General features: G+C 49.8%; 1 pseudogene; it reads right to left on the bottom strand.

Moving 5' to 3' along the window:
- The window catches only part of LOC134928676 (autophagy-related protein 9A-like), a 179,556-nt pseudogene that overhangs the window by 80,531 nt on the left and 85,891 nt on the right, over positions 1-13,134 (bottom strand).

Here is a 13,134-nt window from a genome sequence, read left to right as displayed (position 1 = left end):
GGACGGGGGGATAGGACACTGGAGGACATGGTGTGATATAGAGAGACAGCGCATATTATACACATACAGGGTCCTGTAATTGATCAGTAAGAGGCACATACTAGGACGGGGGGATAGGACACTGGAGGACATGGTGTGATATAGAGAGACAGCGCATATTATACACATACAGGGTCCTGTTACTGATCAGTAAGAGGCACATACTAGGACAGGGGGATAGGACACTGGAGGACATGGTGTGATATAGAGAGACAGCGCATATTATACACATACAGGGTCCTGTTACTGATCAGTAAGAGGCATATACTCGGACGGGGGGATAGGATACTGGAGGACATGGTGTGATATAGAGAGACAGCACATATTATACACATACAGGGTCCTGTTACTGATCAGTAAGAGGCACATACTAGGACGGGGGGATAGGACACTGGAGGACATGGTGTGATATAGAGACAGCACATATTATACACATACAGGGTCCTGTTACTGATCAGTAAGAGGCACATACTAGGATGGGGGGATAGGACACTGGAGGACATGGTGTGATATAGAGAGACAGCGCATATTATACACATACAGGGTCCTGTTACTGATCAGTAAGAGGCACATACTAGGATGGGGGGATAGGACACTGGAGGACATGGTGTGATATAGAGAGACAGCGCATATTATACACATACAGGGTCCTGAAATTGATCAGTAAGAGGCACATACTAGGACGGGGGGATAGGACACTGGAGGACGTGGTGTGATATAGATAGACAGCGCATATTATACACATACAGGGTCCCTGTTACTGATCAGTAAGAGGCATATACTAGGACGGGGGGATAGGACACTGGAGGACGTGGTGTGATATAGAGAGACAGCGCATATTATACACATACAGGGCCCTGTTACTGATCAGTAAGAGGCATATACTAGGACGGGGGGATAGGACACTGGAGGACATGGTGTTATATAGAGAGACAGCGCATATTATACACATACAGGGTCCTGTTACTGATCAGTAAGAGGCACATACTAGGACGGGGGATAGGACACTGGAGGACATGGTGTGATATAGAGAGACAGCACATATTATACACATACAGGGCCCTGTTACTGATCAGTAAGAGGAACATACTAGGACGGGGGGATAGGACACTAGAGGACATGGTGTGATATAGAGAGACAGCACATATTATACACATACAGGGCCCTGTTACTGATCAGTAAGAGGCACATACTAGGACGGGGGGATAGGACACTGGAGGACATGGTGTGATATAGAGAGACAGCGCATATTATACACATACAGGGTCCTGTTACTGATCAGTAAGAGGCACATACTAGGACGGGGGGATAGGACACTGGAGGACATGGTGTGATATAGAGAGACAGCACATATTATACACATACAGGGTCCTGTTACTGATCAGTAAAAGGCATGTACTAGGACGGGGGGATAGGACACTGGAGGACATGGTGTGATATAGAGACAGCGCATATTATACACATACAGGGTCCTGTTACTGATCAGTAAGAGGCATATACTAGGACGGGGGGATAGGACACTGGGGGACATGGTGTGATATAGAGAGACAGCGCATATTATACACATACAGGGTCCCTGTTACTGATCAGTAAGAGGCACATACTAGGACGGGGGGATAGGACACTGGAGGACATGGTGTGATATAGAGAGACAGCGCATATTATACACATACAGGGTCCCTGTTACTGATCAGTAAGAGGCACATACTAGGACGGGGGGATAGGACACTGGAGGACATGGTGTGATATAGAGAGACAGCGCATATTATACACATACAGGGACCCTGTTACTGATCAGTAAGAGGCACATACTAGGACCGGGGGATAGGACACTGGGGGACATGGTGTGATATAGAGAGACAGCGCATATTATACACATACAGGGTCCTGTTACTGATCAGTAAGAGGCATATACTAGGACGGGGGGATAGGACACTGGAGGACATGGTGTGATATAGAGAGACAGCACATATTATACACATACAGGGTCCTGTTACTGATCAGTAAGAGGCACATACTAGGACGGGGGGATAGAACACTGGAGGACATGGTGTGATATAGAGAGACAGCGCATATTATACACATACAGGGTCCTGTTACTGATCAGTAAGAGGCACATACTAGGACGGGGGGATAGGACACTGGAGGACATGGTGTGATATAGAGACAGAGCATATTATACACATACAGGGTCCTGTTACTGATCAGTAAGAGGCACATACTAGGACGTGGGGGATAGTATACTGGGAAAGTCACTGACCTCTGCTGCAGTCCCGTCCTATCACTGTTGTACATTGAGGTGCTGGACTGTGCCCCCTGTAGGCGGTTGGAGATCTGCGACCCGCAGAGAGACGCTAAGACACTGGCTGCGGCAGATGCTGTAGTAGTGGGTTGTGCAAAACGCCGGTCCCGCGTCGGTAACCCGCTGGCGGTTAGGACAGGGTGCACCAGAACACTGGCCAGCAAATTATCTGGCTAAAAGTCATAAAAGGGAAGAGTTACCAGTGACCAGAAGAGAACTGAGAGAGAGGAGCATTGCCAAAGCACAGAGCGGATATAAGAGAGTAACAGCAGGAGTGAGATAGAGGATACAAGAAAGTAACAGCAGGAGTAAGAGAGAGGATACAGGGGAGTAACAGGAGGAGTGAGAGAGAGGATACAGGGGAGTAACAGGAGGAGTGAGAGAGAGGATACAGGGGAGTAACAGGAGGAGTGAGAGAGAGGATACAGGGGAGTAACAGCAGGAGTGAGAGAGATGATACAGAGGAGTAACAGCAGGAGTGAGAGAGAGGATACAGGGGAGTAACAGTAGGAGTGAGAGAGGATAAAGGGGAGTAACAGCAGGAGTGAGAGAGAGGATACAGGGGAGTAACAGCAGGAGTGAGAGATGATACAGAGGAGTAACAGCAGGAGTGAGAGAGAGGATACAGGGGAGTAACAGTAGGAGTGAGAGAGGATACAGGGGAGTAACAGCAGGAGTAAGGGATGATACAGGAGAGTAACAGCAGGAGTAAGAGAGAGGATACAGGAGAGTAACAGCAGAAGTGAGAGAGAGGATATAGGGGAGTAACAGCAGGAGTGAGAGAGAGGATACAGGGGAGTAACAGCAGGAGAGAGAGAGAGGATACAGGGGAGTAACAGCAGAAGTGAGAGAGAGGATATAGGGGAGTAACAGCAGGAGTGAGAGAGGATACAGAGGAGTAACTGCAGGAGTGAGAGAGAGGATACAGGGGAGTAACAGCAGAAGTGAGAGAGAGGATATAGGGGAGTAACAGCAGGAGTGAGAGAGGATACAGAGGAGTAACAGCAGGAGTGAGAGAGAGGATACAGAGGAGTAACAGCAGGAGTGAGAGAGAGGATACAGGGGAGTAACTGCAGGAGTGAGAGAGAGGATACAGGGGAGTAACAGCAGGAGTGAGAGAGACGATACAGGGGAGTAACAGCAGGAGTGAGAGCGAGGATACAGGGGAGTAACAGCAGGAGTGAGAGAGAGGATACAGGGGAGTAACTGCAGGAGTGAGAGAGAGGATACAGGGGAGTAACTGCAGGAGCGAGAGAGAGGATACAGGAGGGTAACAGCAGGAGCGAGAGAGAGGATACAGGGGAGTAACAGCAGGAGTGAAAAAGAGGATACAGGGGAGTAACAGCAGGAGTGAGAGAGAGGATACAGGGGAGTAACAGCAGGAGTAAGAGAGAGGATACAGGGGAGTAACAACAGGAGTGAGAGAGAGGATACAGGGGAGTAACAGCAGGAGTGAGAGAGATGATATAGAGGAGTAACAGCAGGAGTGAGAGAGATGATACAGGGGAGTAACAGCAGGAGTGAGAGAGGATACAGGGGAGTAACAGCAGGAGTGAGAGAGATGATATAGAGGAGTAACAGCAGGAGTGAGAGAGATGATACAGAGGAGTAACAGCAGGAGTGAGAGAGATGATACAGGGGAGTAACAGCAGGAGTGAGAGAGATGATACAGAGGAGTAACAGCAGGAGTGAGAGAGGATACAGAGGAGTAACAGCAGGAGTGAGAGAGATGATACAGAGGAGTAACAGCAGGAGTGAGAGAGAGGATACAGGGGAGTAACAGCAGGAGTGAGAGAGATGATACAGGGGAGTAACAGCAGGAGTGAGAGAGATGATACAGGGGAGTAACAGAAGGAGTGAGAGAGAGGATACAGGGGAGTAACAGCAGGAGTGAGAGAGATGATACAGGGGAGTAACAGCAGGAGTGAGATAGGATACAGGAGGGTAACAGCAGGAGTGAGAGAGAGGATACAGGGGTGTAACAGCAGGAGTAAGAGAGAGGATACAGGGGAGTAACAGCAGGAGTGAGAGAGAGGATACAGGGGAGTAACAGCAGTAGTGAGAGAGAGGATACAGGGATTAACAGCAGTAGTGAGAGAGAGGATACAGGAGGGTAACAGCAGGAGTGAGAGAGAGGATACATGGGAGTAACAGCAGGAGTAAGAGAGAGGATACAGGGGAGTAACAGCAGGAGTGAGAGAGAGGATACAGGGGAGTAACAGCAGGAGTGAGAGAGGATAAAGGGGAGTAAAAGCAGGAGTGAGAGAGAGGATACAGAGGAGTAACAGCGTGAGTGAGAGAGAGGATACAGAGGAGTAACAGCGGGAGTGAGAGAGAGGATACAGGGGAGTAACAGCGGGAGTGAGAGAGAGGATAAAGGGGAGTAACAGCAGGAGTGAGAGAGAGGATACAGGAGAGTAACAACAGGAGTGAGATAGGATACAGGAGAGTAACAGCAGGAGTGAGAGAGAGGATACAGGGGAGTAACAGCAGAAGTGAGAGAGAGGATACAGGAGAGTAACAGCAGGAGTGAGAGGATACAGGAGAGTAACAGCAGGAGTGAGAGAGAGGATACAGGGGAGTAACAGCAGGAGTGAGAGGATACAGGAGAGTAACAGCAGGAGTGAGAGAGAGGATACAGGGGAGTAACAGCAGAAGTGAGAGAATGATACAGGAGAGTAACAGCAGGAGTGAGAGAGAGGATACAGGGGAGTAACAGCAGGAGTGAGAGAATAATACAGGAGGGTAACAGGAGGAGTAAGAGAGGATACAGGAGGGTAACAGCAGGAGTGAGAGAGAGGATACAGGGGAGTAACAGCAGGAGTGAGAGAGAGGATACAGGGGAGTAACAGCAGGAGTGAGAGAGAGGATACAGGGGAGTAACAGCAGGAGTGAGAGAGAGGATACAGGAGAGTAACAGCAGGAGTGAGAGAGAGGATACAGGGGAGTAACAGCAGGAGTGAGAGAGAGGATACAGGGGAGTAACAGCAGGAGTGAGAGAGAGGATACAGGGGAGTAACAGCAGGAGTGAGAGAGAGGATACAGGAGAGTAACAGCAGGAGTGAGAGAGAGGATACAGGGGAGTAACAGCAGGAGTGAGAGAGAGGATACAGGGGAGTAACAGCAGGAGTGAGAGAGAGAGAGGATACAGGGGAGTAACAGCAGGAGTGAGAGAGATGATACAGGGGAGTAACAGCAGCAGTGAGAGAGATGATACAGAGGAGTAACAGCAGGAGTGAGAGAGATGATACAGAGGAATAACAGCAGGAGTGAGAGAGAGGATACAGGGGAGTAACAGCAGGAGTGAGAGAGAGGATACAGGGGAGTAACAGCAGGAGTGAGAGAGATGATACAGAGGAGTAACAGCAGGAGTGAGAGAGAGGATACAGGGGAGTAACAGTAGGAGTGAGAGAGAGGATAAAGGGGAGTAACAGCAGGCGTGAGAGAGAGGATACAGGAGGGTAACAGCAGGAGTGAGAGAGAGGATACAGGGGAGTAACAGCAGAAGTGAGAGAATGATACAGGAGAGTAACAGCAGGAGTGAGAGAGAGGATACAGGGGAGTAACAGCAGAAGTGAGAGAATGATACAGGAGAGTAACAGCAGGAGTGAGAGAGAGGATACAGGAGGGTAACAGCAGGAGTGAGAGAGGATACAGGAGAGTAACAGCAGGAGTGAGAGAGAGGATACAGGGGAGTAACAGCAGGAGTGAGAGAGAGGATACAGAGGAGTAACAGCAGGAGTGAGAGAGAGGATACAGGGGAGTAACAGCAGGAGTGAGAGAGAGGATAAAGGGGAGTAACAGCAGGAGTGAGAGAGAGGATACAGGGGAGTAACAGCAGGAGTGATAGAGAGGATACAGGGGAGTAACAGCAGGAGTGAGAGAGAGGATACAGAGGAGTAACAGCAGGAGTGAGAGAGAGGATACAGGGGAGTAACAGCAGGAGTGAGAGAGAGGATACAGGGGAGTAACAGCAGGAGTGAGAGAGAGGATACAGGGGAGTAACAGCAGGAGTGATAGAGAGGATACAGGGGAGTAACAGCAGGAGTGAGAGAGAGGATACAGAGGAGTAACAGCAGGAGTGAGAGAGGATAAAGGGGAGTAAAAGCAGGAGTGAGAGAGAGGATACAGGAGAGTAACAGGAGGAGTGAGAGAGAGGATACAGAGGAGTAACAGCGGGAGTGAGAGAGAGGATACAGGGGAGTAACAGCGGGAGTGAGAGAGAGGATACAGGGGAGTAACAGCAGGAGTGAGAGAGATGATACAAGGGAGTAACAGCAGGAGTGAGAGAGATGATACAGGGGAGTAACAGCAGGAGTAAGAGAGAGGATACAGGAGAGTAACAGCAGAAGTGAGAGAGAGGATACAGGGGAGTAACAGCAGGAGTGAGAGATAGGATACAGGGGAGTAACAGCAGGAGTGAGAGAGAGGATATAGTGGAGTAACAGCAGGAGTGAGATAGGATACAGAGGAGTAACTGCAGGAGTGAGAGAGAGGATACAGGGGAGTAACAGCAGAAGTGAGAGAGAGGATATAGGGGAGTAACAGCAGGAGTGAGAGAGGATACAGAGGAGTAACTGCAGGAGTGAGAGAGAGGATACAGGTGGAGTAACAGCAGTAGTGAGAGAGAGGATACAGGGGAGTAACAGCAGGAGTGAGAGAGAGGATACAGGGGAGTAACAGCAGGAGTGAGAGAGAGGATACAGGGGAGTAACAGCAGGAGTGAGAGAGAGGATACAGAGGAGTAACAGCAGGAGTGAGAGAGATGATACAGGGGAGTAACTGCAGGAGTGAGAGAGAGGATACAGGGGAGTAACTGCAGGAGTGAGAGAGGAAACAGGGGAGTAACTGCAGGAGTGAGAGAGAGGATACAGGAGAGTAACAGCAGGAGTGAGAGAGAGGATACAGGGGAGTAACAGCAGGAGTAAGAGAGAGGATACAGGAGAGTAACAGCAGGAGTGAGAGAGAGGATACAGGGGAGTAACAGCAGGAGTGAGAGAGAGGATACAGGGGAGTAACAGCAGGAGTGAGAGAGAGGATACAGGGGAGTAACAGCAGGAGTGATAGAGAGGATACAGGGGAGTAACAGCAGGAGTGAGAGAGAGGATACAGAGGAGTAACAGCAGGAGTGAGAGAGGATAAAGGGGAGTAAAAGCAGGAGTGAGAGAGAGGATACAGGAGAGTAACAGGAGGAGTGAGAGAGAGGATACAGGGGAGTAACAGCAGGAGTGAGAGAGAGGATACAGGGGAGTAACAGCAGGAGAGATAGAGAGGATACAGGGGAGTAACAGCAGGAGTGAGAGAGAGAGGATACAGAGGAGTAACAGCAGGAGTGAGAGAGGATAAAGGGGAGTAAAAGCAGGAGTGAGAGAGAGGATACAGGAGAGTAACAGCAGGAGTGAGAGAGAGGATACAGAGGAGTAACAGCGGGAGTGAGAGAGAGGATACAGGGGAGTAACAGCGGGAGTGAGAGAGAGGATACAGGGGAGTAACAGCAGGAGTGAGAGAGATGATACAAGGGAGTAACAGCAGGAGTGAGAGAGATGATACAGGGGAGTAACAGCAGGAGTAAGAGAGAGGATACAGGAGAGTAACAGCAGAAGTGAGAGAGAGGATACAGGGGAGTAACAGCAGGAGTGAGAGAGAGGATACAGGGGAGTAACAGCAGGAGTGAGAGAGAGGATATAGGGGAGTAACAGCAGGAGTGAGAGAGGATACAGAGGAGTAACTGCAGGAGTGAGAGAGAGGATACAGGGGAGTAACAGCAGAAGTGAGAGAGAGGATATAGGGGAGTAACAGCAGGAGTGAGAGAGGATACAGAGGAGTAACTGCAGGAGTGAGAGAGAGGATACAGGGGAGTAACTGCAGGAGTGAGAGAGAGGATACAGGGGAGTAACAGCAGGAGTGAGAGAGATGATACAGGGGAGTAACAGCAGGAGTGAGAGAGAGGATACAGGGGAGTAACAGCAGGAGTGAGAGAGATGATACAGGGGAGTAACAGCAGGAGTGAGAGAATGATACAGGAGGGTAACAGCAGGAGTAAGAGAGAGGATACAGGAGGGTAACAGCAGGAGTGAGAGAGAGGATACAGGGGAGTAACAGCAGGAGTGAGAGAGAGGATACAGGGGAGTAACAGCAGGAGTGAGAGAGAGGATACAGGAGAGTAACAGCAGGAGTGAGAGAGAGGATACAGGAGAGTAACAGCAGGAGTGAGAGAGAGGATACAGGGGAGTAACAGCAAGAGTGAGAGAGAGGATACAGGGGAGTAACAGCAGGAGTGAGAGAGAGGATACAGGGGAGTAACAGCAGGAGTGAGAGAGAGGATACAGGAGAGTAACAGCAGGAGTGAGAGAGAGGATACAGGGGAGTAACAGCAGGAGTGAGAGAGAGGATACAGGGGAGTAACAGCAGGAGTGAGAGAGATGATACAGAGGAGTAACAGCAGGAGTGAGAGAGATGATACAGAGGAATAACAGCAGGAGTGAGAGAGAGGATACAGGGGAGTAACTGCAGGAGTGAGAGAGAGGATACAGGGGAGTAACTGCAGGAGTGAGAGAGAGGAAACAGGGGAGTAACTGCAGGAGTGAGAGAGAGGATACAGGGGAGTAACAGCAGGAGTGAAAGAGAGGATACAGGGGAGTAACAGCAGGAGTAAGAGAGAGGATACAGGGGAGTAACAGCAGGAGTGAGAGAGAGGATACAGGGGAGTAACAGCAGGAGTGAGAGAGAGGATACAGGGGAGTAACAGCAGAAGTGAGAGAGGATACAGAGGAGTAACAGCAGGAGTGAGAGAGATGATACAGAGGAGTAACAGCAGGAGTGAGAGAGATGATACAGAGGAATAACAGCAGGAGTGAGAGAGAGGATACAGGGGAGTAACTGCAGGAGTGAGAGAGAGGATACAGGGGAGTAACTGCAGTAGTGAGAGAGAGGATACAGGGGAGTAACAGCAGTAGTGAGAGAGAGGATACAGGAGGGTAACAGCAGGAGTGAGAGAGAGGATACATGGGAGTAACAGCAGGAGTGAAAAAGAGGATACAGGGGAGTAACAGCAGGAGTAAGAGAGAGGATACAGGGGAGTAACAGCAGGAGTGAGAGAGAGGATACAGAGGAGTAACAGCAGGAGTGAGAGAGGATAAAGGGGAGTAAAAGCAGGAGTGAGAGAGAGGATACAGGAGAGTAACAGCAGGAGTGAGAGAGAGGATACAGAGGAGTAACAGCGGGAGTGAGAGAGAGGATACAGAGGAGTAACAGCGGGAGTGAGAGAGAGGATACAGGGGAGTAACAGCGGGAGTGAGAGAGAGGATAAAGGGGAGTAACAGCAGGAGTGAGAGAGAGGATACAGGAGAGTAACAACAGGAGTGAGATAGGATATAGGAGATTAACAGCATGAGTGAGATAGGATACAGGAGAGTAACAGCAGGATTGAGAGGATACAGGAGAGTAACAGCAGGAGTGAGAGAGAGGATACAGGGGAGTAACAGCAGAAGTGAGAGAATGATACAGGAGAGTAACAGCAGGAGTGAGAGAGAGGATACAGGGGAGTAACAGCAGAAGTGAGAGAATGATACAGGAGAGTAACAGCAGGAGTGAGAGAGAGGATACAGGGGAGTAACAGCAGGAGTGAGAGAATGATACAGGAGAGTAACAGCAGGAGTGAGAGAATGATACAGGAGGGTAACAGCAGGAGTAAGAGAGAGGATACAGGAGGGTAACAGCAGGAGTGAGAGAGAGGATACAGGGGAGTAACAGCAGGAGTGAGAGAGAGGATACAGGGGAGTAACAGCAGGAGTGAGAGAGAGGATACAGGAGAGTAACAGCAGGAGTGAGAGAGAGGATACAGGGGAGTAACAGCAGGAGTGAGAGAGAGGATACAGGAGAGTAACAGCAGGAGTAAGAGAGATGATACAGGGGAGTAACAGCAAGAGTGAGAGAGATGATACAGAGGAGTAACAGCAGGAGTGAGAGAGATGATACAGGGGAGTAACAGCAGGAGTGAGAGAGATGATACAGGGGAGTAACAGCAGGAGTGAGAGGATACAGGAGAGTAACAGCAGGAGTGAGAGAGAGGATACAGGGGAGTAACAGCAGGAGTGAGAGAGAGGATACAGGAGAGTAACAGCAGGAGTGAGAGAGAGGATACAGGGGAGTAACAGCAGGAGTGAGAGAGAGGATACAGGGGAGTAACAGCAGGAGTGAGAGAGATGATACAAAGGAGTAACAGCAGGAGTGAGAGAGATGATACAGAGGAATAACAGCAGGAGAGAGAGGATACAGGGGAGTAACAGTAGGAGTGAGAGAGAGGATAAAGGGGAGTAACAGCAGGCGTGAGAGAGAGGATACAGGAGAGTAACAGCAGGAGTGAGAGAGAGGATACAGGAGGGTAACAGCAGGAGTGAGAGAGGATACAGGGGAGTAACAGCAGGAGTGAGAGAGAGGATACAGGGGAGTAACAGCAGGAGTGAGAGAGATGATACAGAGGAGTAACAGCAGGAGTGAGAGAGATGATACAGAGGAATAACAGCAGGAGAGAGAGGATACAGGGGAGTAACAGTAGGAGTGAGAGAGAGGATAAAGGGGAGTAACAGCAGGCGTGAGAGAGAGGATACAGGAAAGTAACAGCAGGAGCGAGAGAGAGGATACAGGAGGGTAACAGCAAGAGTGAGAGAGAGGATACAGGGGAGTAACAGCAGGAGTGAGAGAGAGGATACAGGAGAGTAACAGCAGGAGTGAGAGAGAGGATACAGGGGAGTAACAGCAGGAGTGAAAAAGAGGATACAGGGGAGTAACAGCAGGAGTGAGAGAGAGGATACAGAGGAGTAACAGCAGGAGTGAGAGAGAGGATACAGAGGAGTAACAGCAGGAGTAAGAGAGAGGATACAGGGGAGTAACAGCAGGATTAAGAGAGAGGATACAGGGGAGTAACAGCAGGAGTGAGAGAGAGGATACTGGAGAGTAACAGCAGGAGTGAGAGAGATGATACAGAGGAGTAACAGCAGGAGTGAGAGAGATGATACAGTGGAGTAACAGCAAGAGTGAGAGAGAGGATACAGGGGAGTAACCGCAGGAGTGATAGAGAGGATACAGGGGAGTAACAGCAGGAGTGAGAGAGAGGATACAGGGGAGTAACAGCAGGAGTGAGAGAGAGGATACAGAAGAGTAACAGCAGGAGTGAGAGAGAGGATACAGGAGAGTAACAGCAGGAGTGAGAGAGAGGATACAGGGGAGTAACAGCAGGAGTGAAAAAGAGGATACAGGGGAGTAACAGCAGGAGTGAGAGAGAGGATACAGAGGAGTAACAGCAGGAGTAAGAGAGAGGATACAGGGGAGTAACAGCAGGATTGAGAGAGAGGATACAGGGGAGTAACAGCAGGAGTGAGAGAGAGGATACTGGAGAGTAACAGCAGGAGTGAGAGAGATGATACAGGGGAGTAACAGCAAGAGTGAGAGAGATGATACAGAGGAGTAACAGCAGGAGTGAGAGAGATGATACAGGGGAGTAACAGCAGGAGTGAGAGAGATGATACAGGGGAGTAACAGCAGGAGTGAGAGGATACAGGAGAGTAACAGCAGGAGTGAGAGAGAGGATACAGGGGAGTAACAGCAGGAGTGAGAGAGAGGATACAGGAGAGTAACAGCAGGAGTGAGAGAGAGGATAAAGGGGAGTAACAGCAGGAGTGAGAGAGAGGATACAGGGGAGTAACAGCAGGAGTGAGAGAGATGATACAGAGGAGTAACAGCAGGAGTGAGAGAGATGATACAGAGGAATAACAGCAGGAGAGAGAGGATACAGGGGAGTAACAGTAGGAGTGAGAGAGAGGATACAGGGGAGTAACAGCAAGAGTGAGAGAGAGGATACAGGGGAGTAACAGCAGGAGTGATAGAGAGGATACAGGGGAGTAACAGCAGGAGTGAGAGAGAGGATACAGAGGAGTAACAGCAGAAGTGAGAGAGGATATACGGAAGTAACAGCAGGAGTGAGAGAGAGGATACAGGGGAGTAACAGCAGGAGTGAGAGAGAGGATATAGGGGAGTAACAGCAGAAGTGAGAGAGAGGATACAGGGGAGTAACAGCAGGAGTGAGAGAGGATACAGAGGAGTAACTGCAGGAGTGAGAGAGAGGATACAGGGGAGTAACAGCAGAAGTGAGAGAGAGGATATAGGGGAGTAACAGCAGGAGTGAGAGAGGATACAGAGGAGTAACTGCAGGAGTGAGAGAGAGGATACAGGGGAGTAACAGCAGGAGTGAGAGAGATGATACAGGGGAGTAACAGCGGGAGTGAGAGAGAGGATACAGGGGAGTAACAGCAGGAGTGAGAGAGAGGATACAGGAGGGTAACAGCAGGAGTAAGAGAGAGGATACAGGGGAGTAACAGCAAGAGTGAGAGAGAGGATACAGGGGAGTAACAGCAGGAGTGAGAGAGAGGATACAGGAGAGTAACAGCAGGAGTGAGAGAGAGGATACAGGGGAGTAACAGCAGGAGTGAGAGAGAGGATACAGGGGAGTAACAGCAGGAGTGAGAGAGATGATACAGAGGAGTAACAGCAGGAGTGAGAGAGATGATACAGAGGAATAACAGCAGGAGTGAGAGAGAGGATACAGGGGAGTAACAGCAGGAGTGAGAGAGAGGATACAGGGGAGTAACAGCAGGAGTGAGAGAGAGGATACAGGAGAGTAACAGCAGGAGTGAGAGAGAGGATACAGGAGAGTAACAGCAGGAGTGAGAGAGATGATACAGAGGAGTAACAGCAGGAGTGAGAGAGATGATACAGGGGAGTAACAGCAGGAGTGA

The sequence above is a fragment of the Pseudophryne corroboree genome, chromosome 5 (genome assembly GCF_028390025.1).
Source record: "Pseudophryne corroboree isolate aPseCor3 chromosome 5, aPseCor3.hap2, whole genome shotgun sequence".
NCBI classification, from domain to species: Eukaryota; Metazoa; Chordata; class Amphibia; order Anura; family Myobatrachidae; genus Pseudophryne; species Pseudophryne corroboree.
The sequence above is the reverse complement of the archived record's forward strand: the minus strand, read 5'-3'. Positions and strand labels throughout refer to the sequence as shown.